Genomic DNA, 27,668 nt, shown 5'->3' with positions numbered 1-27,668 from the left:
GAACTAATAGTGGTGTAGGGTTCCCTTGATGTATACTGCAATCCGCAGAAATTTCATGTGAGTCTTGAATATAGGGAACATGAAGATATGCATCTTTGAGATCCAATGAAGCCATGTAATCGCCTTTGTCCAAAATGTTTATAACCAACCTGATTAATTAAAATGACGTATCTTAAATCTATAATGGTTCTGAAGGTTCCATTGGGTTTGAGAACCAAAAAAACCTTTGAATATGTTCCCTGTTGGACTTCTAGTTGAGGAACCGGTTTGAGTTCCTCACAAATTTGACTTAGTTGGGCTAAGTATTTATCTTTGAGGTGGTAGTCTGTGAAACTCTATTCTTTAGCCTTCTGCTACCAGCTGAAGGACCCAAGTACCCACAATGGTTTCCTCCCATTCTGGAAGAAAATATTGTAACCTATCCCGCACAGGAAGTGAACTTCTGGTATCAGAGGAGATGGGAAAACCTTTGCTCCCAAGAAAAAAGGCATCCTTCTATCTCCCTGAGTGGAGGATAATGTTCTATAGCTCTGAAAGGAGTTTGAATCACTTCTCTTGATGTCTCTTCAAAATGTCTTCTCCTTTCTGGGTGATGACTTTCTGTAGCGAAAAAAAGAATTTCTACTTCGTCTACAAAAAATGTTAACTCCAGAGACTCGAACAGTTTATCTAATTCTGAACCCAGTTCAAATGCCATTGAACAGAGACTGTATTTTTATGTAACATCAGCTGACTGGTTTTAATTACAATTCTCTCCTGGCTGCTGTAGGCAAAGCCATGAATTTTGCTGACAATTTGATACTCTCAATAGAGGCATCACATAGTAATTCTACAGCTGTGCTGAGCTTAGAAAGTGACTCCAACAGTTCCTCCCGTGGGATGTTACTACCGATGTCCTCATCAAATTGTCTTAGCCAGTGTCTGGCTGATTGAGGGATTCCTGATGCTGCCAAGGCTGGCTTGCAAATGGCTACACGGGTACCATATGTTCTCCTTAGTAAGCATAGAATATTTTAGTCCTGCACCATGCTCCACTGGTATTAATGTTCTTTTAAAAAGCCTGGCAATGGCCACATTGACTTTAGGTGATGCTTCCCATGACTGTAGTTTATTTTTCTGAAAAGGAAACAAGAGCTTCTGTCTTTTAGAGACCTTTCTCAGGGTTCTTCCACTCTCTAATCATTAGCTCTTTCATAACATGGGAGTGGAAAGGAAAAGGTTTTTTTACCAACTCTGAAGTAGTAGCCTGAGATTCTTCCCCATCTAAGGATTCTATAGTCTGCCTCACTCTTTTAATAAGTTTAGATGTGTGATCCACCGAGAAGAGAGCTAAAGGTTCTTCATCCTCAGAAGAATCCTGCACAGAATCATCCAAAGACATAAGATTAGTCTGAGTGGGAGTATCAGGCAGCGAGACTGAACTGTGCTGCATCTGGTTAAACATCTCTGTCGTAGATTTATCAAACTCCTTTATCCATACTGAGGATTTAGGTACCACTCAGATTCTTTCTGGGCTAAACAGGACAAACAGTCCTTGCAGAATCTCATGTCATATGCGTCAGGAAGAGGCATCTGCCTTGCACTACTGCTGCTTAGACCTTTTGTGTCTTTTAGTAGGTGAAGGATCTAGGGTAGACATCTGCAAAATAAAATAGTCAAGGCTATGATAATTTTCTATATCACAAGAATGACCCACAGAACTACCGTGTACCTCTGAGCCTAATGAGGAGTCTTGAGATGTAGGAACTTATCATAACCTTGATGGTCAGCCGCAACAGAAGCTGGTTGCATCTTTTAGAGTCTCGCACCTAAAAGAGGGTGCCTGACTATTGCCTAAGTGGTATATGAATACTTGGTGCAAAACCTTTCCGACGCACCTCCACTGACATCATCGGAAGGGAACCACTTATTGACCAATCGTGCTAACTCTTAGTCGCACGTCAGATGCCCGTTCCGCCATCTTAGATTTGGGCAACCCTCAGTTACACAGAGACAATGACAGCACATAATCTACGGACAATTCATAACCTGCAACAGATCTATCACTCAGGTACACTGTCTATGGTCTTCAAGTCCCCTTAGGGACCTGGCACAACCCTGGAAAAAGAAATAAATGTCATTAGCAGCACATGTCACAGGACAAAAAAACACTGAGGTCCTATTAATGGGTGTGGTGTATTAACTCTTTTTCTTCCTCACTTTTCCTACATGGCAGTAAAAACAAAATATATCTCACGGTGCTGCCGTAGGGGACGTAAGAGAATGTGATTTTATTAACACTTGATACATTCTGCATGAATCTGAAAATGTAATTCTTTATACTAGGTTTTGATTTTTAATGCAATCTCATTTACCAATAGCATTCATGTAATTGAAAAATACTTTGATTAATGCAAAAAAAAAAAACATTTTTTAAGTTGTTTGGCTAGACTTTCCATTTACCTATACTATGTAAAGCCAGCAGAGGTCTCTAAAGATCTACAGATTACACCCAATTAGTAACATTTTACAAGTTTTGTGGGAAAGATTATACAACGGCAGAGGGAGTAGCGTCAGCTCAGCTGTTGTTAAACCTATACAGCCCTGGCTTTTGACTCCACATCTGTAAACTCTGGAGAAATATAAATATTCTGTCTGTTTATAGGTGGTGTTCTGGGAATTGTTCTATTCACTGGGTATGTTTTGCTTTATAAAATAGAACCCAAGGTACAGATTAGCACCGAGTCTTCCAACCACTGAACGTTACAGGGCTATGTACAAGGGCTATGCAGATTTGAAATAAAAGTTGGCAGATCACTGTGACTGATGTATTGTCAGAAAGCCTGATTAATTGTTGTAAAATACAAATGGGGTTGTGGGAGTATCTCCAAGGTACATGTATACTTAAATTATATATATATATATATATATATATATATATATATATATATATATATATATATATATATATATATATATATATATATATATATATATATATATATATATATAGAGAATAAAGTACCTCCTATTATAAAATATGAGGATATTATAAGTCACTGAGGAGTTTTTAGGAGTTCTTTTGTAAAGGTCATGGAACAAGCTGGAAGAAATTGTTATGCCATGTCCAAATTAGCAGCAATGACAGAAATTTGCGGATTCTATATGAAAAATTATTTTTCAAATTGCTTGTGTGCATTGGATGAGTTGTCGTGCCATCAAATTGTGACTCCACATACTGGAACTTTAAATGTATTTTTCAATTGTGGATGCAAACTATTGTTTTTCCATCATTGATGTGAGAGCCTACTGGAGATTCCAGTGCAATCAGAAAGTCAGCGATTGGACAGAAGTTGTATGATCATTCACTATCCCTTCCTCAATCCATGCCTTAACTGGAGCCAATATGCCATATGCGTTTGTAGGGGGTGAGGCTTTTGGACTTTCAGAAAATATTATGAGACCTTATCCAGGAACTCAAAGAAGTGTAATAAAAAGGCTTTTTAACTAAAGACTTTCAAGAGCACCATGTATGGTTGAATGCGCTTCAAAGTGGAGAGTTTTTCAACATTGCTATAAACTTGGGTCTTGGGCGTACTTCACAATTTGGTCCGTCAATGTTATGGTTAAGCTTACAGATGAAATACCTGATCTAGACTGGGCAGCTGTGAGAGGTCCTGCAGGAGCGACGAGTATTCGGGACCAATTTGCTAATTATTTTATATCCCCAGATGGAGCACTACCCTGGTCATTGCCAGCAGAGTCTGGAAGCACAAGGCCAACATTTGGCAAGAATCACAAAAGAGGCAACACAGCTTTCATACTGTCGCTTTGTATACTGTTGATAGCTTTATGCAACATATGCACACTTTCTGCGACCTTGGCAAACGACAAATGTGAATTTGGTGACTACAATGTTGCAACACATGGATTTATTTGCAACTTTAGACATTGCAAATTGCAACTTGATGCTATACGGGCAGTAAAGGGAGCTGCAATAAACGTGTTAGGGACTCACATCAAAATTAGGATACTTTTTCCCAAAAGTTGTGATACAGAAACTTAGGGCTTAACTACAGAAGATATTTTGATCATATTTTGTGGATCACACTTTATTTGCCCCCCCCCCCAAAAAATCTTAAGGCTTATTTACATCCGCAAGTGCAGTAAGCTAATTTTGAGTGTAAGCACCATGATTTTTCCTCCCACAAAGCAGGATTTGTAACCCCCAGAATTCCAGTGTCATAGTGGCCATTGAATCTGACACAATTGCGTTGCACCTGATTGGTCCCATTATATTTTGACCCATGCAACTATACATAGGAATGCAATATGTCAATATCCAATATCATCCTGCAACATCTCCTGTGCAGTTTAGCTTGTAGCTCAAAACAAAGTTACAGATATGGGCTACTGCCCAGCTGCAAATTTGCCCAGTGTTTATAAATGAGCCCCTGGTATGGGCATCTGCTTTCTCTGCTAATACACCTCTGTGCATAGCGCCGCACTCTAAAATTCTGCATTTTCATAGAGGGCTGCACAGCAAAAAAGTACTGCGATGGGTACCAACATTTGTAATAGGCTTTAACAGGACTCTAAGATGATGAAGTATCCTACACTCAAAGAGGGGTGTCACTTGGCCGCTAAAACTCATGCTTGATGTTATTAATAGGGAAGAAAGATAAAAGAAGTATTTTTTTTCAGAAAAGGTGCCAGCTCTACACTCAAAGCAATTAGCAGAAGAAAAAAAAAGTCCTAACTTGCTGGCTAAAGTACAAATATCTAGCAGAAAAACATTGACTTGGAACCTTCCCCTTTCAGACATTTGTAGCACTTTATAACAAAGAACAAAATGTGCCTACGGCAGCACAGTCAGCACAGAGTATGTAGAGGTGGCTGGGGCAATCAGTTACAATGAAACTGTTCTTTATTTGAGTTACAGAATGAAGGGACTAAGACATGCATTGCATTATATGGGACCTGTTATCCAGAATGCTGGGGACCACGGATAATGGATATTTCCATAATTTATACCTTAAGTCTACTAGAAAATCAAATAAACATTAGATAAACCCAATAGGCTGGTTTTGCTTCCAATAAAGATTAATTATATCTTAGTTGGGATCAAGTACAAGCTACTGTTTTATTATTACAGAGAAAAAGGAAATCATTTTTAATCATTTGAATTATACGCTTAAAATTGAGTCCATAACCTTCTCACTTATATCCTGAGTTAGTTTGTTACTATCTTACCCTTCCCTTAAAAAAACTTACTTGTCTAGTATATAAAACAATCTTTAGAGAAAACAATACAGTGAAATTAATGAAAAACAATATAAAATAATATGGACAGTAGCAGGGAAAAAGGGGAAATGTATCTGTCGGAACCAAGGGCCCAAACACACTGTCTGGACCAGAGGTCTGGTTTCACAGTCAGAGACTACTGGTCCTTCAAGGATTTAGTGAGGAGCCAACAGGAAGCAGAACTGGACCCTGACAGGCAGATACTTGGAAACAGAAACAAACTTTATTGCAGCACTGGCAGGCAGGTAGGGTTATAAGGCAAAAGTTCAGGGGGCAACAGGTTGAGGCTGACAGAGTTTATGAAAAGTAATGGAACCAGGCCAGGAAGCAAACACCCAGCAACCAGGAACACAATTGTTTACACAGTGACTTAAAGGACAAGGCAAAATACACTTTCTCCTAACTATTGCCAATCCCTTAATACTTTCCAACCTCTTACTTCTGTGTCTAAAACCAGCAAATCCTTCTCTGCAGTCATCATTTTTCTTCTAACCACTTAACAAAGATGGCTGCCAAGACTTCAGTCAAGGCCAGGAATGACATATTTGATCACATGATGCACGTGGCAAGCTGAAGAGGAGCTCCGACTCTACTTTTGTGTGCATGCACAAGGCTAAGACTGTTACAGGTTTATGTGCAGCCGTGAGTGCCTGCGGGTGGCCAGTCACTGACAAACGCTGCTGACTCAGACTCAGTCAGTCCCTCCAGACCAAGTCAGCAACTTACTGGCCCGTGTATAAGCCCATGGACAGGCCTGATTGACTAATATCTGGAAGGTTTTTAAATTCCAGTCGGGGGCAAGCACATCAGCATTTTGAATCCATACTCATCCATACTCATCTGACTGGTCTTTGTGTCTGTTTCTTTGTACGTGTGCATATATAAATGAGCCCTAATGTGTGACAGGGCAGCCATGTTCTATTTAGCAAACAGTGAAGAGACTGCCTTTGAAGAAGGGTATTTTGATTTTGATGAAGCAGTTTTCCCTTAGAGGAAGACAGAATTGAATGACAAGACCAGATGCAGATTGTTCCAGAATATCCCTGTCTACTTCAAAAGGAAAGGTTATTTTAAGGTGAACTCCACTTTAACTGCTGAGCTTTCCTTCTCTGATATAATAACAGATTGTATTCATTTCTGTCTGTTCAATAGCATTCATCCTTACGGTATAGAAAAGAACTCACACGGATATTATTATCCGACATTTAGATACTCCACAGAGCTTTACAGAGATTAGACATTATTCACATCAGTTCCTGTCCCAGTGGAGCTTACGATCTAATCAGTTATTCTAAGAATCATTTCTGTGGGGGGTGCATTTCATCATTGACAGTAGCAGTATGCACCCCCAGTACTGTGCTGCTCAGGTACAACAGACTTGATTTTCCTACAATTCATATGTTGCAAGTTGCCTAGAGGAATAATCTTATTACTGAACATGTGGTGTTAATAAAAATCACTATGCATCATGTATCTAATGTAACCTTCAATTCAGGTTTCCTGTGATCCCCTGAATAAAGACCACATTTCCGGTGCATATTGTGTTGATAAACTCACTATCAGGATGGAGGAGTCGGTATGAACTGCAGAAAGAATTGCTGCTGCTGTAGTTCCAATTTTAAAAAAAACGGAAACAATTTTACTCTCCAAACAAAAACTTTTCTACTCTTCAGAGTCTCCGCTGAGTTTTAATATGCTAAACTTGGTACAGGTATGGGACCTGTTATCCAGAAAGCTTGTGACCTGAGTTCTTCCGGATAACGTATCTTTCTGCAATTTGGATCTTCATACTGTAAGCCTATTAGAAAATCATTTAAACATTAAATAAACCCAACAGGCTGGTTTTGCTTCCAATAAGGATTAATTCTATCTTAGTATATATCACGTATTTAGTACAAGCTACTGTTTAATTATTACAGAGAAAAAGGAAAAATTGGATTATTTGGATAAAATGGAGTCTATTAGGAGACAGCCATTCCGTAATTTGGAACTTTCCGAATAACGGGTTTCCAGATAACGGATCCCATACCTGTACATGAAAGTCTATCTGGCTCCTTCTGATGCCTTACTCTGCTCCGATGGTTATGCACCTCAGACCAGGCGAAGTGCAATAGAGTAGATAGGGCTTACTTCAAAAATCTTTGAAATTTTTTCTAAGTCCCAAAAAACGCAGGCGTTTTTTCCTTTTTTAAGGGTGATAGGCTGAAAAAGATAGTAAATTTTTTTGGGGGTACCCTCCTTCCCCCCTACATTTCCTAACATATGGCACCTAAACTATACAGTGGGCACATGTATAGGGCAAAATAACAACTCTATTTTATTTTATGAAGCTTTCGCAGGTTTGTGTAGTGTAATGTATTTGCTGCTACATATACGTCCATTCAACTTTAACTTGGCGCCGTTTGCAAATTAGGCATCGCTAGCGTAACTTCGCTTTGCTTGACGAATTAACGCAAGCGCAAATTCGCTACCATTCGCCTCCCTGAGGGAAACTTCGGATTTTAGTGAATTTGCGTAGTGCTGGAGATACTACGCCTGGCGAAGTGCGGCGAAGCTGTCGCTGGTGCAACTTCGGATCTTAGTGAATTTGCCCCAAAGACTCTATTATAATGAAATCATTTTAATGATTTCCTTTTTTTTATGTTATAATAAAACAAAACCTTGTATTTGATCCTAACTACGTTATAATTAAACCTTATTGAAGGTGAACCAATCCTGTTGGATTTAAATGTTTAAATGACTTTTTAGTAGACCTAAGGTATGTAGATCCAAATTACAGAAAGACCCCTTATCCGGAAAAAAAACCCCTCAGGTCCCGAGCATTCTGTATAACGGTCCCATACTTATAGCGGCAGGAATTAAGGCAGTCTGGAAATTTTCTGTGTTGCTGTGGGGTGAGCCTGAACTCTGGTACATATTTGGTACATTGGCATGTTTTCGGTGGCATCCTACAGCTTCACAGAATCCACCTACATGGAAATCTAAAAAAGAATAATAGATAATAATAGATAACACAATATACAATGTTGTAGGTATTTAAAGGGGACCTGTCACCTTAAGAAAGAATTCAAAATCCTATTTTATGATGTTAGTCAAGCAAATTAACTTCACTTACACTGTATTTATTCATATTTATATATTTTGTTTTTAGTCTTGGACTTTACAATCACAGCAAGCAGGCAGGTGCCATTTTGTAGACACTGTTATTAAGGCAAGCTTTGCATCATGCTAAAATCTTGTTTATGTATGGGAATGGGGGACCTGGTGCCCATGCACTGGTTACACACAATTAGATGGTTAGGAAGGAAGGGGAATATGCGGAGGGCAGTGACATGCCTAAGGCATAGAGATGGGGCAGGCAATATTTGATTGACAGCTGAGACTTTTAAACAAGTTTATAACAGGTATGGATGTTTTAATAATGATACAAATTTGGGTTTCATGTATGCTTTGAAAAGGACTTTTATTATGCAGCTTTTTATGTCTGGATATCAGGTCCCCTTTAAAAACAGAAAAATCTCAGAACATTAAAGGGAACATAAAACCTTTATAGCAGCAGATTTGCAGTATTCTTCAGCATATTACCAAGGGTTAAAGCAAGGTCTGAGCTGTAGGCCAGCAACCACAAAGACAATAGCATTGTAAATAATATTTTAAAATCATCCTCAAATGAGAGTCCTGTCTGTTCTGTTTATACTTGATTTTCCCTTCTTGTTTTATATCAACATCAGTAAACTTAATAATTTATTGTTTTGCTCTGAACACCTGAACGGCACTTTATCAATCCTTCAATGTTTAATCAAACAAATATTCAAATGAATAGTGCATGGAAATAAATATGCTAGATAACAGTGAGATAACTGGCAGGGCACTAGCTATTATTTTCATTAGAGAATCCTCTTAAAGGAACAGTTCAGTAAAAAAATAAAAACTGGGTAAATGGCTAGGCTGTGCAAAAATAAAAAAAATTCTAATATAGTTAGTCAAAAATGTAAAGTATAAAGGCTGGAGTGACTGGATGTCTAACATAATAGTCAGAACACTACTTCCTGCTTTGCAGCTCTCTTGGAAGCAGGAAGTAGTGTTCAGGCTATTATGTCAGACATCCAGTCACTCCAGTCTTTATACATTACATTTTTGCCTAACTAACTATATTAGAAACAGTTTTTATTTTGCACAGTCTATATACCCAATTTTTATTTTTACACTGAAAAATTCATTTGTTGGATGGTTACAGGATGTGCAAAGTAAGGATTTCTCTAGTGCATGAAGTGTAACTATTTCGTATTGTAATTAGCTTTATTTCCTTGAAACTACATTTACAGTGGACTAACAAGCATTTTTAAAGGAACAGCTCAGTTTAAAAATAAAAACTGAATACATAGATAGCCCATGCAAATCAAAAATGTTTCTAATAGAGATAGTTAGCCAAAAATGTAATTTATGAAGGCTGGAGCGACTGGATGTCTAACATAACAGAACAGAAAATGACTTCCTGCTTTTCAGCTCTCTAACTCTGAGTTAGTCAGTGACTTTAAAGGGATCCTGTCATCGGAAAACATGTTTTTTTCAAAACACATCAGTTAATAGTGCTACTCCAGCAGAATTCTGCACTGAAATCCATTTCTCAAAAGAGCAGATTTTTTATATTCAATTTTGAAATCTGACATGGGGCTAGACATTTTGTCAATTTCCCAGCTGCCCCTGGTTATGTGACTTGTGCCTGCACTTTAGGAGAGAAATGCTTTCTGGCAGGCTGCTGTTTGTCCTTCTCAATGTAACTGAATGTGTCTCAGTGGGACATGGGTTTTTACTATTGAGTGTAGTGTACCAGGTAGCTGTTATCTTGTGTTAGGGAGCTGTTATCAGGTTACCTTCCCATTGTTCTTTTGTTTGGCTGATGGTGGGGGGAAGGGAGGGGGGTGATATCACTCCAACTTGCAGTACAGCAGTAAAGAGTGATTGAAGTTTATCAGAGCACAAGTCACATGACTTGGGGCAGCTGGGAAATTGACAAAATGTCTAGCCGCATGTCAAAATTGAATATAAAAAAATCGGTTTGCTCTTTTGAGAAATGGATTTCAGTGCAGAATTCTGGTGGAGTAGCACTATTAACCATGACAGTATCCCTTTAAGGAAGGGCACATGGGACATAACTGTTCAGTGAGTTTGCAATTGATCCTTAGCATGCAGCTCAGATTCAAAAGCAACAGTTATGTCCCATGTGGCCTCCCCTCAAGTCTCTGATTGGATTACTGCCTGCCTGGTTACCCTCTGGGGTTGGACCCTTCTAACTAAGACGAATGGGGCCTATGTTATAAAAAAAAGTGCTTGACTAACTAGTGAACCCCCTATCCATCTTAGCGCATGGCAAATGCTCTGCTTATGGCACAGGCTGGTGGTGACATGCATCCTTCTCTTAAAAATGCTGACTGCTCTTTTCCACTTTACAGGCCTGGTTTGGCAATCTCTCAGTTCTGGCAAATGCCAGAGGGGCTGCTGTAAGATGCCATAGAAAGTCATTATTTAGTGGGCTGGTGGTGGACTGTTTTGGCCTCTTTGTACCTGGAATGCCAGGGCCTATTTTGAATCCCAGTCCGGACCTGCCACCTTATACATAGTGGTGGTCAAATAGCCATGTGTGCCATAGGCCAAAGTGCATTAGCCAAGAAATAGATTCACATGCACAGGTTCTCAGAGTTTTTCATTTCATCCCACAAACCAATGTTTTCCTTTAGGCCAGCTTGTGCTGTTGCCTCTGAAGTTGGGAATGGCGCATGTCACATCTATCTTCATCTGTCGTCAAACAGATTTAAAATGCGCTTAATTACATGCGCTTAATTACAAAATGACACTAGTTTGCTATCATCAACTTTACTTTCTGCAGGGCAAATGAGGCAAGCGCATATGAGGCAAACATATTGCCGGAAAAAAAAAATAAGGCCTTGTATAAAATCGAACAGGGACGTAGTATTTCCATAACATGTGCATTGAATAAAAACATTCCAAGAAACTCATTGCCATTCTCTCTCCCTGTTTTCTTTTTCTCTTCTTACACGTTGCCTGCGCCAGTTTTGCTTCACTACTGCATATGCTTTTAATTAGATTTCTTTTTAAGTAACATTGTTACATATCACTCGCTTTCACTCTGTCAATTATGTGATTTGCCCGTGTGTAAGCCTGCAAGAATTTCCCTCTAATACTCCCTAAAGATTGTTTCCATCAAATGAAACGTCTGGAAAATCCCCCTTTTAGCTGAGAGAAATTCTTTGTTGGGATCCGTTCAAATATTTGGAGTTTTTAAGGTCTATTTTGGATTGATATTTAAGCTTCATGGTTGCAAAAGGTGGAAATTGTCCTATAAAGATCAATTTTCATTCAGGTTAAAGTTATTTAGTCTGAAGAACTTTTTTTATATGGCATGTTACTTGTCAGACAGCTTATGTTTAAGTGCTTTTTAATATCCCAGTGTTGAAATGAAAAGTCTAATTATGACTGAGAATTTTCCTGAGTTAGGCAAAGTGGCCTGATGATATTTCAGTTTCCACTGAGTAGTTTAGGTGAAGAATGAGCCTTGTGGTTCTTACCATAAAGCTTAAAAGAATGGCCACTGTTCCAGAATTTATATTGCTCTAAGGAAAACTGAGCTCCCTATCGAAAAATGAGCTAAAATCCATGATTTATTTAAAGGGTACAAAAGCCATAAGGCCCCCATACACGGGCAGCTTCTTGGCCCACGTGTGGAGCCATCCGACGAGCTTTCCCGATCAATATCATGCCGAAAGTTGGGCAGATCTCGATCAGGCGGGTTAAAAAATCCAGTCACATCCCTGCCACATCTCTGCGTGTATGCGGTCCAGCGATCTGGCCGTCTGTTCTACTGCATTAAGATCCAATCGTTTGGCCCTAGAGCCCACGATCAGATCAGCCCAATATCACCCGCTACATTGAGGGCATTTCGGGGCAACATTGCCAAACGAGCGGATCTCTACGTCTTTGGCCACCTTTAAATTGCCTGGTTGCTCCACCTAATGTTTCAGGACTGTAAAACCCAATGTCAGAGACAGTCAACCTTCCCAAACCGAATTTCAGGAGGTTTTTGAGTAAAACATGCCTCTTGCTTTGCCCAAACAGGTTAAAAAATTATGGGTATGGGTTAGCATGGGTATAGGTTGGCTGAAATATACATTGTCATATCGTCAAGAAGCTACAGTCCAGTAAAGTTAGTAATAGCATGAAGTGCAAAGAGCTGCACCTCTCTCTTTCTATGCAACACTGCCTGTCATCCAACAATTTTGATTCCCTTAGAATGCCTGAGTTGTGGACCTACCCATCATAGATGTGATATATTGTGATGTTTGAGGCTGGAGCATCTGAGAGCTCATATCGTATCAAGCATGGTCCATCGCACAGTAACCTGTATAGTGGGCCCTACACATTTTTTGTCCTGTACTTATACACTGTAAATATATATATATATATATATATATATATATATATATATATATATATATATATATATATATATATATATATATATATATATATATATATATATATATATAGGAAGATGTGCAGTATGGACAGAGAAATGGAACTTTATAATATAAATTTTATTACATCTGAGCTGTTTTTACTTATATAAAAAGAGAACTACTTTTGTTATAAGGCTCTCAAACCTACACTCACCCCGTAATCACTGCAGAATCTGCTTTGACTTGTTCATACCTTTCAGCTAAACTTTGAGCCCTGAGATGAAAAGAGAATAGTATTGAGAATGTCACAGCACAATGTTTTATTTGCAGCAGGTGAGAGGATCACCGGTGCTTCGTATGCAACACAATCGTACATAAATGTTTCAGTAGGAGGCAACTGATGGTAGAAATTCTTCTGCTTGGTCATGATTTATATCTCATAAATGTCTAGGTATTTGTTCTCATCCAGTTCTTGTAATTTATTGCAAACCGGTTGTCTGTTTCATGTGTGACTCCGCAGCTAATGCTGGTTTTATAGCCTTGATTACAATGTTATACCTGTATTGATCAGGAGAATTTACACAGATCTCTTGGTATAACAGCAAGGTGATTGACTTTATGTTACATAAAACAAAAAGGTCTATTCAGTAATGTTCAAGGTTGCGGGAAAAAAACTGCTACAACTACACTGCATTTTTTTCTCAAATTGTGAACTCAAATTTTGATACATCAACCTCACTGTCTTTGTATGAATGAAAATCCCAAGCTAATATTCTGTACTTAAAACAAATTTGGTCATAAAGCTATAAAAATGTATTAACCATAGCACTGAGCCATCCCTACACTGAATTATAAAGACTGGGAGCTTATACATAATATATATGACATTTTGGCGTGTGATAAACAAATTCAGTGGAACAGAGAGCTTTCACTCTGCCTTTGTTTCCCTTAATTGTGGTTTTGCTGCATTTTTCTAATGCTAATTATTGTTAATATTGTGCAAGCAAGCCTTGTAAAAACAAAATGGTATTGTATTCACATTAGGGGGAAATGTCATCAGAAGTACAGCCTTCTTGTTCCAAAACTCTTTATCTACCTGAGTGGTTTGAAGAGAGAGATTCAAGGGATTGCTGAATAAAGAAAACACTTGGCTAATAAGTTTAAAATTTTAGGCATCCTCCCTCTGGCTCCTCCTCTTTCGACTTAAAGGTAGGCTCACATAATGTCAATGGCTTTAACACGCCACAAAAACGAACGTTGGCCTTTTCAGATTATCACAAAAATAGAGTAGATATCTTGCTGTTACAGGAAACCCACTTCAGCAAATCATCTTCGCCTGCTTACCTGTCGAAATATTACCCGCAGGTATATCTGGCTAACTCACCCACCAAAACAAAAGGTGTGGCTATACTTATAGCGAAACAGATTAAGTTCCAACTTAAACAGAGACGTACAGACCCCGAAGGCCGTTTCATTATTGTCACTGGCTTACTACAGAACCAACTGACTACGATAGCCTCAGTATACGCCCCTAACACGTCCAGGCAGACATTCTTCAAAATTTTTTTTGACAAACTTGCGGAGATCTCGGAGGGCAGAGTCATAGTGGGGGGAGACTTTAATGCCACTCTCAATAATAACTTAGACAGATCACGGACGATCCTGGCGCCTCATGTTTCCACTCCCTGTGATAGAGACTCCAAAACCTTAGCTAAGCATCTGACAGCAGAGACGTTAGTGGACGTATGGAGAGAGAAGCACCCAATAGATAGAGACTACTCATACTATTCCAGCGTCCACAACACTTACTCCCGCATTGATTTTATCTTCACTAAAGCAATACATGTACATTATGTCCACTATGCTAAAATTCACGATATCACCTGGTCCGATCATGGTATGGTGGAGATCATATTCGACAACTGGGATATGCTGAGGGGGGCAGGGAGTTGGAGACTAAATGAATCTATACTTTTAGATGTTGATGCATGCGCGGACGTCGTTAGCACGATCAAGGAATACTTCAGGTTAAATAGCCCATCCGAGACTTCCCTTGCAAATAGATGGGATGCACACAAAGCAGTGATTAGGGGGGTGTTGATCAAACACGCCACAAGATTGAAAAAGATTAGAGAAACGAAAACTCAACAGCTTTCACTCAAATTACATAACCTAGCTGTATCCCATAAACAACATCCAACCGAAGATAGTCTTAAGAATATACAAGATACCAGAGCACAATTACTTCAAATTCTATCAGACAAGGCGGCGTATGTGATGCAAAGAACTAAGCATCTGTATTATGAATATGCTAACAAACCACACACTATGTTGGCCCGTAAACTTAAGGCTGCACAGTCCTCACAGACTATCCATGCTATCCGCACTTTAGATGGAACAACAACAAGAGATACCCGACAAATTCTCACGACCTTTCAAGCATTTTATTCTAAACTATACGCAGCGGACAAAGCCCCTGATGCAAAGTTGGCGAGTCGGTCAGATTTTTTGACCAACTGGGCCCCTACCCCCTTGTCAAAGGTAGATCAGGACTTGTTGGCAGCACCAATAGATTTAGAGGAAGTTACACAGGTGGTTAAGGACTCTAAACCAAATAAAGCCCCTGGCCCAGATGGCTTTACTGCCAAATACTACAAAAAATTCTCCGAACACCTGATTCCACACTTACAAGAACTATTTCAAGGGCTTCTGGAAGGGTCACCCTTAACACAACACATGCAATCTGCGAACATTATCATGATACTAAAGCCTGGGAAAGACCCCCAAAACTGTGAAAGCTATCGACCCATTTCCCTTATCAACTCTGATATAAAGCTGTTTGCAAAAATATTGGCGAACAGACTCACCATGATACTCCCACAACTCATCCATCATGACCAAGTAGGCTTTGTGCCAGGGCGCCAAGCAGCTGATAGCATACGTAAAGCTATTAATTTGATAAGTCTAGCCCAAAGCATGAAACCCTCCTCCCTTCTCCTCTCTTTAGATGCACAAAAGGCGTTTGACAGATTGGATTGGGTTTATATGTTTGCGGTGTTGGAGAAATTACAAATCCCTACACCGTTCCTAACGGGTTTAAACAATTGTATGTGGCTCCTTCGGCTCGAGTGGTGAACATGGGCCTCCAGTCTGACCATATTGAGATCCGGGGAGGGACGAGACAGGGTTGCCCGTTGTCTCCCTTAATGTTCGCTTTATCCCTTGAACCTCTAGCCCATGCTATCAGAAATGACCCTAACATCAAAGGCTTTCAGGTGGGTGAGACGATGCACAAGATAAATCTTTTTGCGGACGATATCCTTCTTACACTTACGTCCCCTCAGACCTCTTTGCCAAATGTGTTACAGACGCTGGATCAGTTCCAACGTATCTCTGGCTACAAAATTAACCCTACGAAATCTCATGCACTCCCCCTGAAAATGTCAAAGCCAGAACTGAAATTATTGCAGCTCAATTTTGATTATAAATGGGAGACAGACTCTTTAGAGTATTTGGGGATCCGCTTGACTTCGTCCTACGACACTTTATACAAAGCCAATTACCCTAAACTGTTGGACAAACTTAGAAGAGACTTGCTCTCCTGGCACAAATACCGCCTTTCTTGGTTCGGTAGAATAGCGGCAGTCAAAATGACATTACTACCGAGACTGTTATATCTATTCAGGACTTTACCAATACACTTTCCGGAAAGTACGGCACATGCCCTTCAAAGGGCTATATCAGACTTTATTTGGGAAGGCAAAAAACCTAGAATTAAGGCAGCGATCATGACTAAACCCAAAACTATGGGGGGATTGGGAGTCCCAAACATACATCGATACTATTTGGCGAGCAGACTAGAATCGATTATCCACATACATGCATTGACTAGTGAGCCTTGGAAGGAAATTGAGAATCATTTCATTCGCCCTCTACAGCTAGCCCATTTATTCTGGATACCGAAGGCTTCCAGAATTACTCCTCTGGATATCTTACCTACATCACAACATGAGTTAGACTTGTGGGATGCAAATTGTCTGAAAATGAAATTAAGCACCCTCAACTCTAGCTTTCGGACCATTTTTTGTAATACAGATTTCACACCGGGCTGTACCCCGTCAGACTTCATCCCCTGGATAGCGGCGAATATGATCACACTTCATGCCTTTTTATCGGGCCAGTCTGTAATTTCTTTTCAACAATGTAGGGAGAAATATAGTATACCGCACTCACACTTTTTCAGATATTTACAAATCAGGCACTATCTGGAAGCTGCACTTAAACTTAAAATGGACAGTTCACTCACATATTTTGAGACCATTTGTCATAACCGTACATACCCGACACATTTGATCTCCAGCCTCTATAGCAACCTAGCTTCAGATACGACGAACTTGAACCAACCCTATATGACGAAATGGGAGGAAGATCTAGGCCTCACAATATCTGACAAATCCTGGTCACATATATGGGACACGGCGAAAAAAACTTCTGTCTGTGCAGTCTCAAACGAAAGGGCATATAAGATCATATTTCGTTGGTATTACACCCCCACTCGCATCAGTAGACTTAGTGGCAACCCAGACCATGCTTGCTGTTTTAGAGGTTGTGGGGAGACAGGCTCCTTTATACATACGTGGTGGACGTGCCACATAGCCCAGGACTACTGGAAGGAGGTAGCAACTCTGCTCTCCGAGGTTCTCCGCTGCACTATTCACGCGTCCCCACACACATTTCTTTTAGGCATGAGAATCCGAGCGATCCAATCCCGAAGCTCGCACAAATTGGCCACACACATTCTAACTGCGGCAAGATCTCTATTAGCAGCAAATTGGAAAAAGTCACATATACCAGGCGTGCCAACACTTATTGCTAAAGTAAACTGGATTCGAGCAATGGAATCAATAAGAGCCAGACTTTTGGATAGAGGTTATGAGGAGGAGCTGGAGTGGCATCCCTGGGCCCAACACCTGGCGACGCTTCAGATGGAGACCGTTGGTGTGACTTAAGGTATCATACTAAGATCGGGCCCACGAACACTAATGACTACTTTAGACATATGACTGACGATGCCTCCCTACTGGGGTGCATCGGTAGCTGACCTCGTTCTTGCTATTTACTGTTTCCTTTTCTTTCTTTTCTTCCTTCTCTATCTTTCCCTTCCTTTCCTTTTTTCCTCCTTCTCTTTTTGTCAATTAATAATACAGTAGCTGTGGAATTGTCACGGACTAAGCTTTTTCACGAGACCAACGTTTAATGTTCTACTAGCAAGTTACATTCATTGTTGATACTAGTATGCAGTAGATGTTTCTCTGTTACACCACTTCTTGAACGCTATACTGTATTGAAAAACTTTCAATAAAACTTTAAATATTAAAAAAAATTTTTAGGCATCTGTAGTAATATTGGGCTTTAATAGGAAGGAGTAGTTATTCAGATTCTGATCTTTGTCTCAGGGAAGGCTGAATTATATTATTGTTATAGCTACTGGGTCACATCCGTGATTCTTTCATACACCACAACCTGCAACTATAAAGTACAAAATGTCATAAGGCACACATTGGGTTGGGCCCAGCACCATTTTCCTATAAGCAACTGTACTCTGCACATGGAGCTCCAGAAAAGCAGATGATATCAGAAGGGACATCTGTTGTGGATTTATAACAGAGGCAATATACCCTATACTAGGTAGGTAGGTGCAGCTGCAGTCAGGGGGTAAGGAATAGCATTTAACAATTAACCATGTATATATTATCTGATTTTTTGTAAAAAAAAATTTTCACATGGTGGGAGGGGCGTTGGGGCTATTTAAAGGTTGTATTGACTGCTTGTTAACATCACCTGACGAAGGGGCGTGCCCCCGAAACGTTGTGCAAACTATGACACAATAAACACTTAGGGGTTTACCCCATGTTGCAATTATTCCTGTGTGCCGATCCCTCCTTGTTCTGCTTTACATTGGAAATCGTGGGAGTGCCGTCTCCCCAAAGGATAGTGCACCAGGCTACTGAGAAGGGAAGGCAAGGTTGTGCGCTCACACCGCGTTCCACTAGCTATTGAGGGGAGCCATTTGATAGGGCACACAATTACATAGCGTATCACAAATAATAAAATGCAGTGGCCGAGGGTACATTCTGTAGAGACTGAAGTGATGATTTTACCCCCTTCTAGCACTTTTCAGGTGTAGTACAGGAATTGTTTGTTGATTTGCAGAGGAGCATTGGGAAGAATCAAAATATCCTGGCATACCTTGCAGAATGAACCCCAGGTCCCTGCTTAGTAATTATAATCACTTGGGGTGCCTAACAAATTGTTTTTTTTTTTTTTTTTTATAATTTAAAATTTTTATTGACCTTCATTTCCAAAAAAGAAAAAAGATAACAGGTACAACACTGATGCAAGAAAGTATACAAGTGACTGTATCAGATGTTACACAACAGAATATAACACTTCAATTAGCTCAGTCAACCCTTAAGCATCATATCCTGAAAACGGATATCATAATAACGAAACAATGAATCCTCATGGAAATGAAAGAAGTTTTAGTAGAATGGTAGACAGAGAAAAGGAAAAAGAAAAATAGAAAGAGAGACAGGTCTGACTAAGTCTGGGGGTGTAGAAAATTCAGATTATTGCACGGTACCTCGAAGCTGCAAAGTCTCCAGATGTTGAGCCCACGGGTACCACTCCAGCTCCCCCTCATAACTTCTATCATGAAGTCTGTTTCGTATGGACTCCATCGCTCTAATCCAATTTACCTTTGATATCAGCATTTGTAAGCCCGGAATCGTAGGTCTTTTCCAGTTTGCTGCCAATAAAGACCTTGCTGCTGTCAGGATATGAGTAGCTAATGTACGTGTTTGTTTCAAGCGTAAGGCTCTAATCTTCATCCCTAAGAGAAAAGTGTGCGGGGAAGGTTGAACAAATTGTTTTTTGTGGTTTTAGCTTGCATTGTCCTGGGAGGGACCAGGGAGATTAACATTTATTATGGTTATTCATAAATTTCCACAGAACAATAGAATGAAATTGTTGTTGCTTATAAAATAGGATTTGTAAGTGCTGGATTAATTCATACAACATTTAAAACATTTTTAAAATACGGTGTGACTGGTTCTTTAAAAAGACACATTTCAAACAACTCCTTCATAAACTGAACACTTGCAGCACATATTTACAGAGGTCATACAGTGCTATAGCGTATTCCTGTAAGAGGACACCTTCAACATTGCCGGACAAATTTTTCTATATAAAGTTACCTGGAAATTAATTTTATTTTAGGTTCGTAAAATGTAAAACTACTGAAAACAGCATTACCAGATCTCCTGACTGCACTGCTGCTAGATTTGTACTTGTAGCATTCAATAACTGAGTAAACAGCTACATATAAAGGGGACAAAGACCAACTGTAGGCTGAAGGCCCCAAGCCGCAAAAGGAGCCAAAGCCGCTAACGGATCCAAAGCCACGAAAGGAGCCGAAGCTCCAAAGCCTTGAAAATACCCAAAGCTGAAGCTGTCAAAGAAAACCGAAGAAGCTGCATCAACGAGAACAAGGAAGAAGAACTTAGATAAGATCCACTGAACACCAATTTTTTTAATTCAACCCCTGGCCACCAATGTTTTATTTTAATCCTCTATGGGCCCCTGGTCACCAAAGTTGTTTTTTTTAATTATCTATGAGGCCCCTGGCCACCAATTTTTTTTTACATTTTCTGTGGGGCCCCTGACCACCAATGTTTTCTTTAACTTGTAAGGAGGGAACCTGACCATCAATGCTTTTATTTACCTTGTAGGGACCATGGCCACCAATGGGTTTTTTAATTTGTAGGAGAGGCCCTGGCCACTGATGAAGGGCCTTCGTTACTAATGGTTTTTTTAATTTGTAGTTTGAAGTTTATTTTAGTTTTAATGGGGGCGCTTGAAACCAATTATATTTTAAGTTATAGGGGGGCACTAGCCACCAGTTAAGTTTTTAATCTTTTATGGGGGGGCCCTGACCACCAAATGTTTTTTTTTTCTAAATTGTAGGGGCGACCCTGGCCACCAATGGGTTTTTAATGGTCATGTTTTGGCACCCATACTGTACTGTAGTTTTTCCCCTTTAAAAATTCAACCAGAAAAATTCAAGGTTTAATAAATAGGCCCCATAACAGCACCAAATATAAGAGGCAAACACAGAATTATGTAACTGAAAAATGTAGTGTATGTTAGCAATGCAATATAAAATGTATATGTATTCTATATAATGTTGTTTTAGCTTGATCTTTGACTAGTCTGGAGACAATATATTTAACATAGAAAGAGAAAAATGTGCACACATGCTCTTCTCTTCCTGAGTATCTCCCATTAGATTTTTGTTGTACTATTAAATCTGCTTGTGACACTCCTTTGACGTAAGCCATTTTGTACTTATAGCTATAGATCACGACAGTTAACACGCATTCAAGCGTGCCAAACAGATTGTTAGTATTGCTATGTATTTTACAGTGGAGTAGCTGAGATCAGAAATTTCAATGAGCTGTGAAAGAATTTCCAGTCCATGGGTTGTCAAACTGCCAGAACATATGGATTGCTTGCACTGAGCATGGTAGCCATAATTTTAAGGAGGAAGGAAGGAATGCACAGCTCATAGAGAGGTTGGTCCTGTTTGTATTTTGGTATGGTGCTGGAATAAGATTGAAAGGGGGCATACAACATCTATAGCAGTGCTGATCCACCCAATAGTTTCTGGACTGTAACTCCCAGTAGCTACAGACATGTTATTAAAGGGATACTGTCATGGTAAAACATGTTTTTTTCAAAACGCGTCAGTTAATAGTGCCTCTCCAGTAGAATTCTGCACTGAAATCCATTTTTCAAAAGAGCAAACAGTTTTTTTTATATTCAAATTTGAAATCTGACATGGGGCTAATGTTTAGTATGTTATAGAATGGCTTATTCAACAGCTCTCCCGGTTGCTATTTCAGCAATCTGATTGCTAGGGTCCAAATTACTCCAGCAACCATTCATTCATTTGAATAAAAGATGGGAATATAATCAGGAGAGGACCAGAATAGAAAGATGAATAATAAAAAGTAGCAATAACAATACATTTGTAGCTTTACAGAACAGTGACCCCCATTCGAAAGCAGGAAAAAGTCAGAAGAAAAAAGCAAACAATTACACTATAAAAAATAAACAATGAAGACCAATTGAAAAGTTGCTTAGAATTGGCCATTCTATAACATTCTAAAAGTTAATACTTGAGACTTCTATTACTTCCCATAGTAAAGTGCTGCCCGAGACAATGTTCTAACCTTGCTTCTTTGAAGAAACCTTACTTTCAGCTTCAGAAAATCAACAGATACTGATAAAATATGTCAGTTATTACACTGTCCTCAGCACAAGCATGCACACGTTGTTGTAACATCTTCTAAATCAGTAGTTGTTGGACTTTTTCAGTTGAACCACCCTTGGAAGTCTAAGCTTTAAGGTGGGCACACCTTCTAAATCAGTAGTTGTTGGATTTTCTCAACTGAGTCACCCTTGTAGGTCTAATCTTTGACGTGGGCACTCTTTAGCTCATGAAAAAATTTCTGCATCGCCCATTGTTTCAACATTATATTAAATATTATATTATCCCTATCTTTTTCAGGTTCTTGCTAAACTGAGAAGGTAGAGGAATAAATAACCATTCTCACCAAATCTACCCTAACTACCAATAAAACTGAGCTTTTCCAGCCACTGCTCCAGGCTCCTTCCTACTTGAAAGACACTATTCTAAATGGATATAAGAAATACAAAATAATCATAATACAATTCAACCCCACATGGAATGGTTCTTGAATGTATGCTTTTTACACTGGCATTGTCACAACATGTTTGCACATACTGTTCCCTCTTGTACAATATGTTAGAAATTTGTAAATAAAGTCAAATAACAATTATTCAAGACATCTGTTCTCAGTATAGTTATACAAGCTTTTACATTTCATTTTTAATCAATTACCCAAGCATCTATTTCTTATGGAAAAAAATCAAAGACTTATCTAAATTAATCCCATTGTATCCGAAAGCCAAAAAGTGCACATAATTAAGGAAGTCGAATATGCAAATGCAGCGAAGCATAAAAATGGAGGAATACCAGATGTCCCTAAAGGATTGAGCAGCTCTGTACCTAGGAGGTGCTGTTGTATAGTACGTCATTATTCTACAAAGCCCAGCTGCACAGGGTCAGGCTACGGCCTTTAGCACAGAATCCACAGAGACCTGTCTGTCAGCACATTAAATTATTGCAATCATAGCTCTTAGGAGCAGAATCATTAATTATAATAGTCTGTGTTAAAGGGGTGTAAACACTGAGGCTCAGCCATACCCAGATGTTGTTGGACTTAAATTCCAGCTCTGAGATAATTTCAAGTATTAAAGCATGCTGGTAGATGTAGTCCGGCACCACCAGAGCTATAGTCTAAAACCAACTATGCTCAATAACTTTATCCCCTGGGCCTGTGGCTCCATGAATGTAAGTCGATCCTCATATAAGCTCCCTGCCTACTTTGCGTAGATTAGGGGAAATGTAAAATAAACTGCTTGCTTTGCACTGTTACTTGTAATCAGGGCTGTGTTTAGGTCCCTACGTCGTGTGTATTGATGTGATAAATTCAGCGGAAGTGATGCCTACCCTACCTTTCACCCCCTCAGCTCTTTCTTATGGAAGTCCGTGGTGGAGGGTGGGGAGGGTTTAAAAAAAATAGGGACCCCTGAGGGCCGTCCCCAAAACCGTTCCGCCCCAGGCACAGGCCCTCGGGGGCCTATGTATAAATCAGGCCCTGCTTGTAATGAGAATTCTGCCTTTACCCTCACATGGATACCTGGACCCTTGTTTGTTTGGATGCCAAAAGCAAACAGTATTTTCTGAGCAAGATTGTAATCAATCTTACTAAGGCTGTAGTGACTTTTTAGTGTTTTTTTATTAAATCTACTTTCCTTTTTAGAAAAGGGATTACACAATTAAGGCACCTCAAAATTCCTTGTATTTTCTATGAGACATTGATGCAGATAGTTAGGTTAGCATTTATATATATCTTTCACGAACAGTGGCCAAAGCATACTCTGAATGACCACCAGAGGGCCACATCAGAGTCTCAGGGGCCACAGGTCTAGGACAAAGGAGCGAGTTGACTGGGAAACAGGCGTGACAGATGCGTGGCAACCGGAACAAATTTATAAAGCCCAGGCAGGTTTATCAAAACAAGGCAGGCAAGGCAAATGGAAGGCAGTGGTACAAACAGGGTCAATAACAGAGTTTCAAAGACTTACTGACAAGGCAGGAAAAGGGTTCAGAAGAGTCCAGAGTCAAGGCAAGGTTCAAGGCTGGCAGTATTTAAGGCAGGTAAGTTTAGGCAGGGTCAGTCAGGATCGGGATTGCCTAAAGACTGCAATAGGTAGGCTTCAATGCAGGACAAGCCTATACATAAGGGGTGTCCAACCCGCGGCCCAAGGGCCACATGCGGCCCGGGATGGATATGGATGCAGCCCAGCTTGAACTTCCACCAATCCTGAAAATGTCATGTTGCAATGTCACGCACAGAGAGCGTATTGTATGCGGTTGCTAATTGTGTGGTTTAAATTTTACATGGGGTGTGCGGTGCGTGTCTTCCTAGAGCAGAAAAAGTGGTTAACAAGTCAGCGTTCGGTTACTTACAAAGGCAGGTAAGCATTCTTCATCGGCATCGCCCGCTATGATAGGAATATATGCAGCACCTACATTTATGAGCATTTTTTTCAAGAATGAACAATCTAAGATTAAAATTAGAAGCTAGCGTTAGTGTTTGTGTGTATTTCGAGTGTGGCCCCAGAAAATTTTTCTTCTTCCAATGTGGCCCAGGAAAGATAAAAAGGTTGGACACCCCTGCTATACATCTAACTTTTCTGTGTAAGAATAAAGATAAGGGAAACAGCCATAATGCATAAAAACAAATAGAGGTTATTCCTTACAATGTTACATAATTGAGAACTGTACATAACCTTTCCTGAGGACCTTCATGTCTCTAGAGTTATCAGACCCACTATAGCAGGGACTGGCTCAATTGGGGGTTCTGTGACAGTGGGATCACAGCCCGGAGACTTATTTAGCTGAGACTTGGGGTGAAAGCCTATTTTCAGTTCTAGATACACCTGAAGGTCACTTGTGGTGATGAGATTTGGGATATTCACTTATTTGATGGATTCTTGGAACAATTACAGGGGGTGCTTTCTGCATGTTTACATTCAATTATTCAGAGCATGTAGTTCAGCTTTTAGAATGTGAACGTTATTTAGAGGTCATAGGAATAAGATGAGCATCTGTTGGATTTCTTGATATTCTAAACTATAAGTATAAGATATTAATCTGAATATAAGATATTAATCTGCCTTTGTTCTTTCAAATACCTAAATGAAAGAGTCAGTTTTAAAGATGTTTTATGCCCCCTCTAAGGGCATCGGCACACAGGGTTATTTGGGGCACTTTGCCACCTTTAATTGGTAGTAGCTCAGAATGATGTGCCAATTAGTCCTGACATCGCCTGCTACTGCAATCTCCTGAAAGGACTGGGGTAAGTACTTTCATGCCAGATGAAAGCTACTTCTCGAATGAAAGTCATCCCTACATTATCTCGCTATGGGGTAAATTTTGTTTGTCTATATTAGAAAATACTCAAATATCAGCATAGCAAATATACTGCTCATAGCTATACAGGGCCACCATTGGGGGGCACAGGGGGTACTGCTGCACTTTTAGAAATAGCCGGGCCTCCCTTGACAGCACCAAAGCCGTGCCGCCTCTCCTGAAGTCCCGAACAGCCAAACAGCTGAAGTCCCGAAGCCGCAAAAAGTCCTGAAGTGGCTAAAAGACCGAAGTCATGAAAACAGCCAAAATTTAAGCCCTGAAGCAGGGAAAAGACCCGAAGTCACTAAAGGAGGCGAAGTTGAAATCCTGAAGCCACGAGTTCAATTCTACTGAACACCAATATGTATTTTTTTATTCTTTTAATTCCGTGGCCACCAATGTATTATTTTAATACTCTACAAGCCCCTGACACCAATGTTTTTTTTAACTTATAAGGGGGCCCTGACCATCAATAGCTTTTTATAACTTGTGTGTTACTTTTTTAGCGCTGATGTCTGTGTGGTCTTTGGGGCGGGATGGAGTGGAGCTTGGGTAGAGTGGGAGAGATCTGGGGTGGGGCTTGGGCGCCAGTGTGGGTGTGGCCCAGGGGGCTCCAAAAATTTTGTTGTACAGGGCCCCGTCATTTCTAATGGCGGCCCTGCCCACCACCACTACAAACCCAATGCCGAGGCCACCAATACCCATCAAGAACCTGCTGCCGAGGCCCCCACTCCTTGTTGCAAACCCAGGCATGCAGATTACCACTACCCATGCTGGCATCCGCAGAAAAAGACTCCGCCTGCCCTGTGTATTCTGCGCTGGGGCCCACTGGGGACAGGGCCCACCGGGATGTCTTCATGTACTGTGGTGGCCCTAAACAAACCAATATAGTGTTGTTGTTAGACTGCAACCTTTCTAAGAGTATTTTCTGCCTGGCACAAGACAAAAACTCCCAGCATACTTAATCACATTATCAAGGGTTAACGTACGCTGTGAGGCATAGAACATCATGAGTGGTTTCTTAATACAACATTATTCTAAATAACTTTTTCTTGCATGCCACAGGCCAAAATAATGTAAGATTATCATCAGATGAGAATCCCGCCTGTTCTTTATTCATAGGATTATTGCCAAAGGTATGGAAAAAGAATTCTAGCACTGACTACCTAAAAGGCTGATAAAACGAAAAGGCCAATTGATATTACTAACATGAAAGGTTATGGGTGTTGCTTTACATACCCAAGAATATATCTACATAAAGGAAATTCAACTGTAACATAGCAATAAACAAACAGAATAGTAATAGTTTAGGATTGCGTAATTCCTGAGTATATGCAACTCTTGATTTCAGGCCACATATCACGAGGTTTATGAAATAAAATACGTCTCTCCAAAATGTATGTCTGTTTTCAATGAGAAACATCATTCTCACTATTTTAATTTTTTTCAGATAGCTGAAAATATATAATTTTCTTTTTGCATATTTAGCAGAGATTTGAACACTGATGTTACTTTTCCTAAAATATGTCTATTATGTGCAGAGGATGTAAATAGTTAACCTCTCAATGTGTGTAATGTAACCAATGCCTTATGGGAGGAACATGTTCCCATTAATCCAGGGGTATTATGACTATGCCTTGGGGGGGGGTTCACAAAAGTGGCGTTGAGATGAATTTGGCATTATATTAGAGTAAAATGTCCGCTTATGCCAGAAAATCATTAGAAAATTATCTGGTCTGAATGTCAGTGTTTTATTATTTATGAAACTTTACGCCACTGTTTTGTGGAGTAAAGCAATGATGTTAGTTTAACCCCATCTTTCTAAATCTGACTTTATTCAAGCAAAATGTAATTAATAAAAAAAAAACACTGACTTCAGATTGTTAAAAATTATGATACAGATTTGTCTGGAGCAGCAGGCCTGGACTGGCAATCTGTGGATTCTGGCAAATACCAAAGGGGCTACTGAGACAGTGACTGTTTATTGAGCTGGTAGGAGACTGTTTGGGCAACTGTGTACTTAAAATGCCAGGGCCTATTTTGAATCTCTTAGCTTTTATATCCAAGGAGTAACAAACGTTGAAAGGGATTTTATCATAATTTTTATGGTGTCGTTTTTATTTCTAAATTACACTGTTTACACTACAAATAATTCACTCTTCCATGTAAAATGTCATTCCTAACCCAACAAGTAATATTTGGTGTTTAGGCAGCCATCTCATGTCATTTTGCCTGGTCATGTGCTTTCAGAAAAAGCCGGTGCTGCACTATGGAACTGCTTTCTG

The sequence above is a fragment of the Xenopus laevis genome, chromosome 3S, assembly GCF_017654675.1.
Source record: "Xenopus laevis strain J_2021 chromosome 3S, Xenopus_laevis_v10.1, whole genome shotgun sequence".
Classification (NCBI taxonomy): domain Eukaryota; kingdom Metazoa; phylum Chordata; class Amphibia; order Anura; family Pipidae; genus Xenopus; species Xenopus laevis.
Note: the sequence above shows the minus strand (reverse complement) of the source record.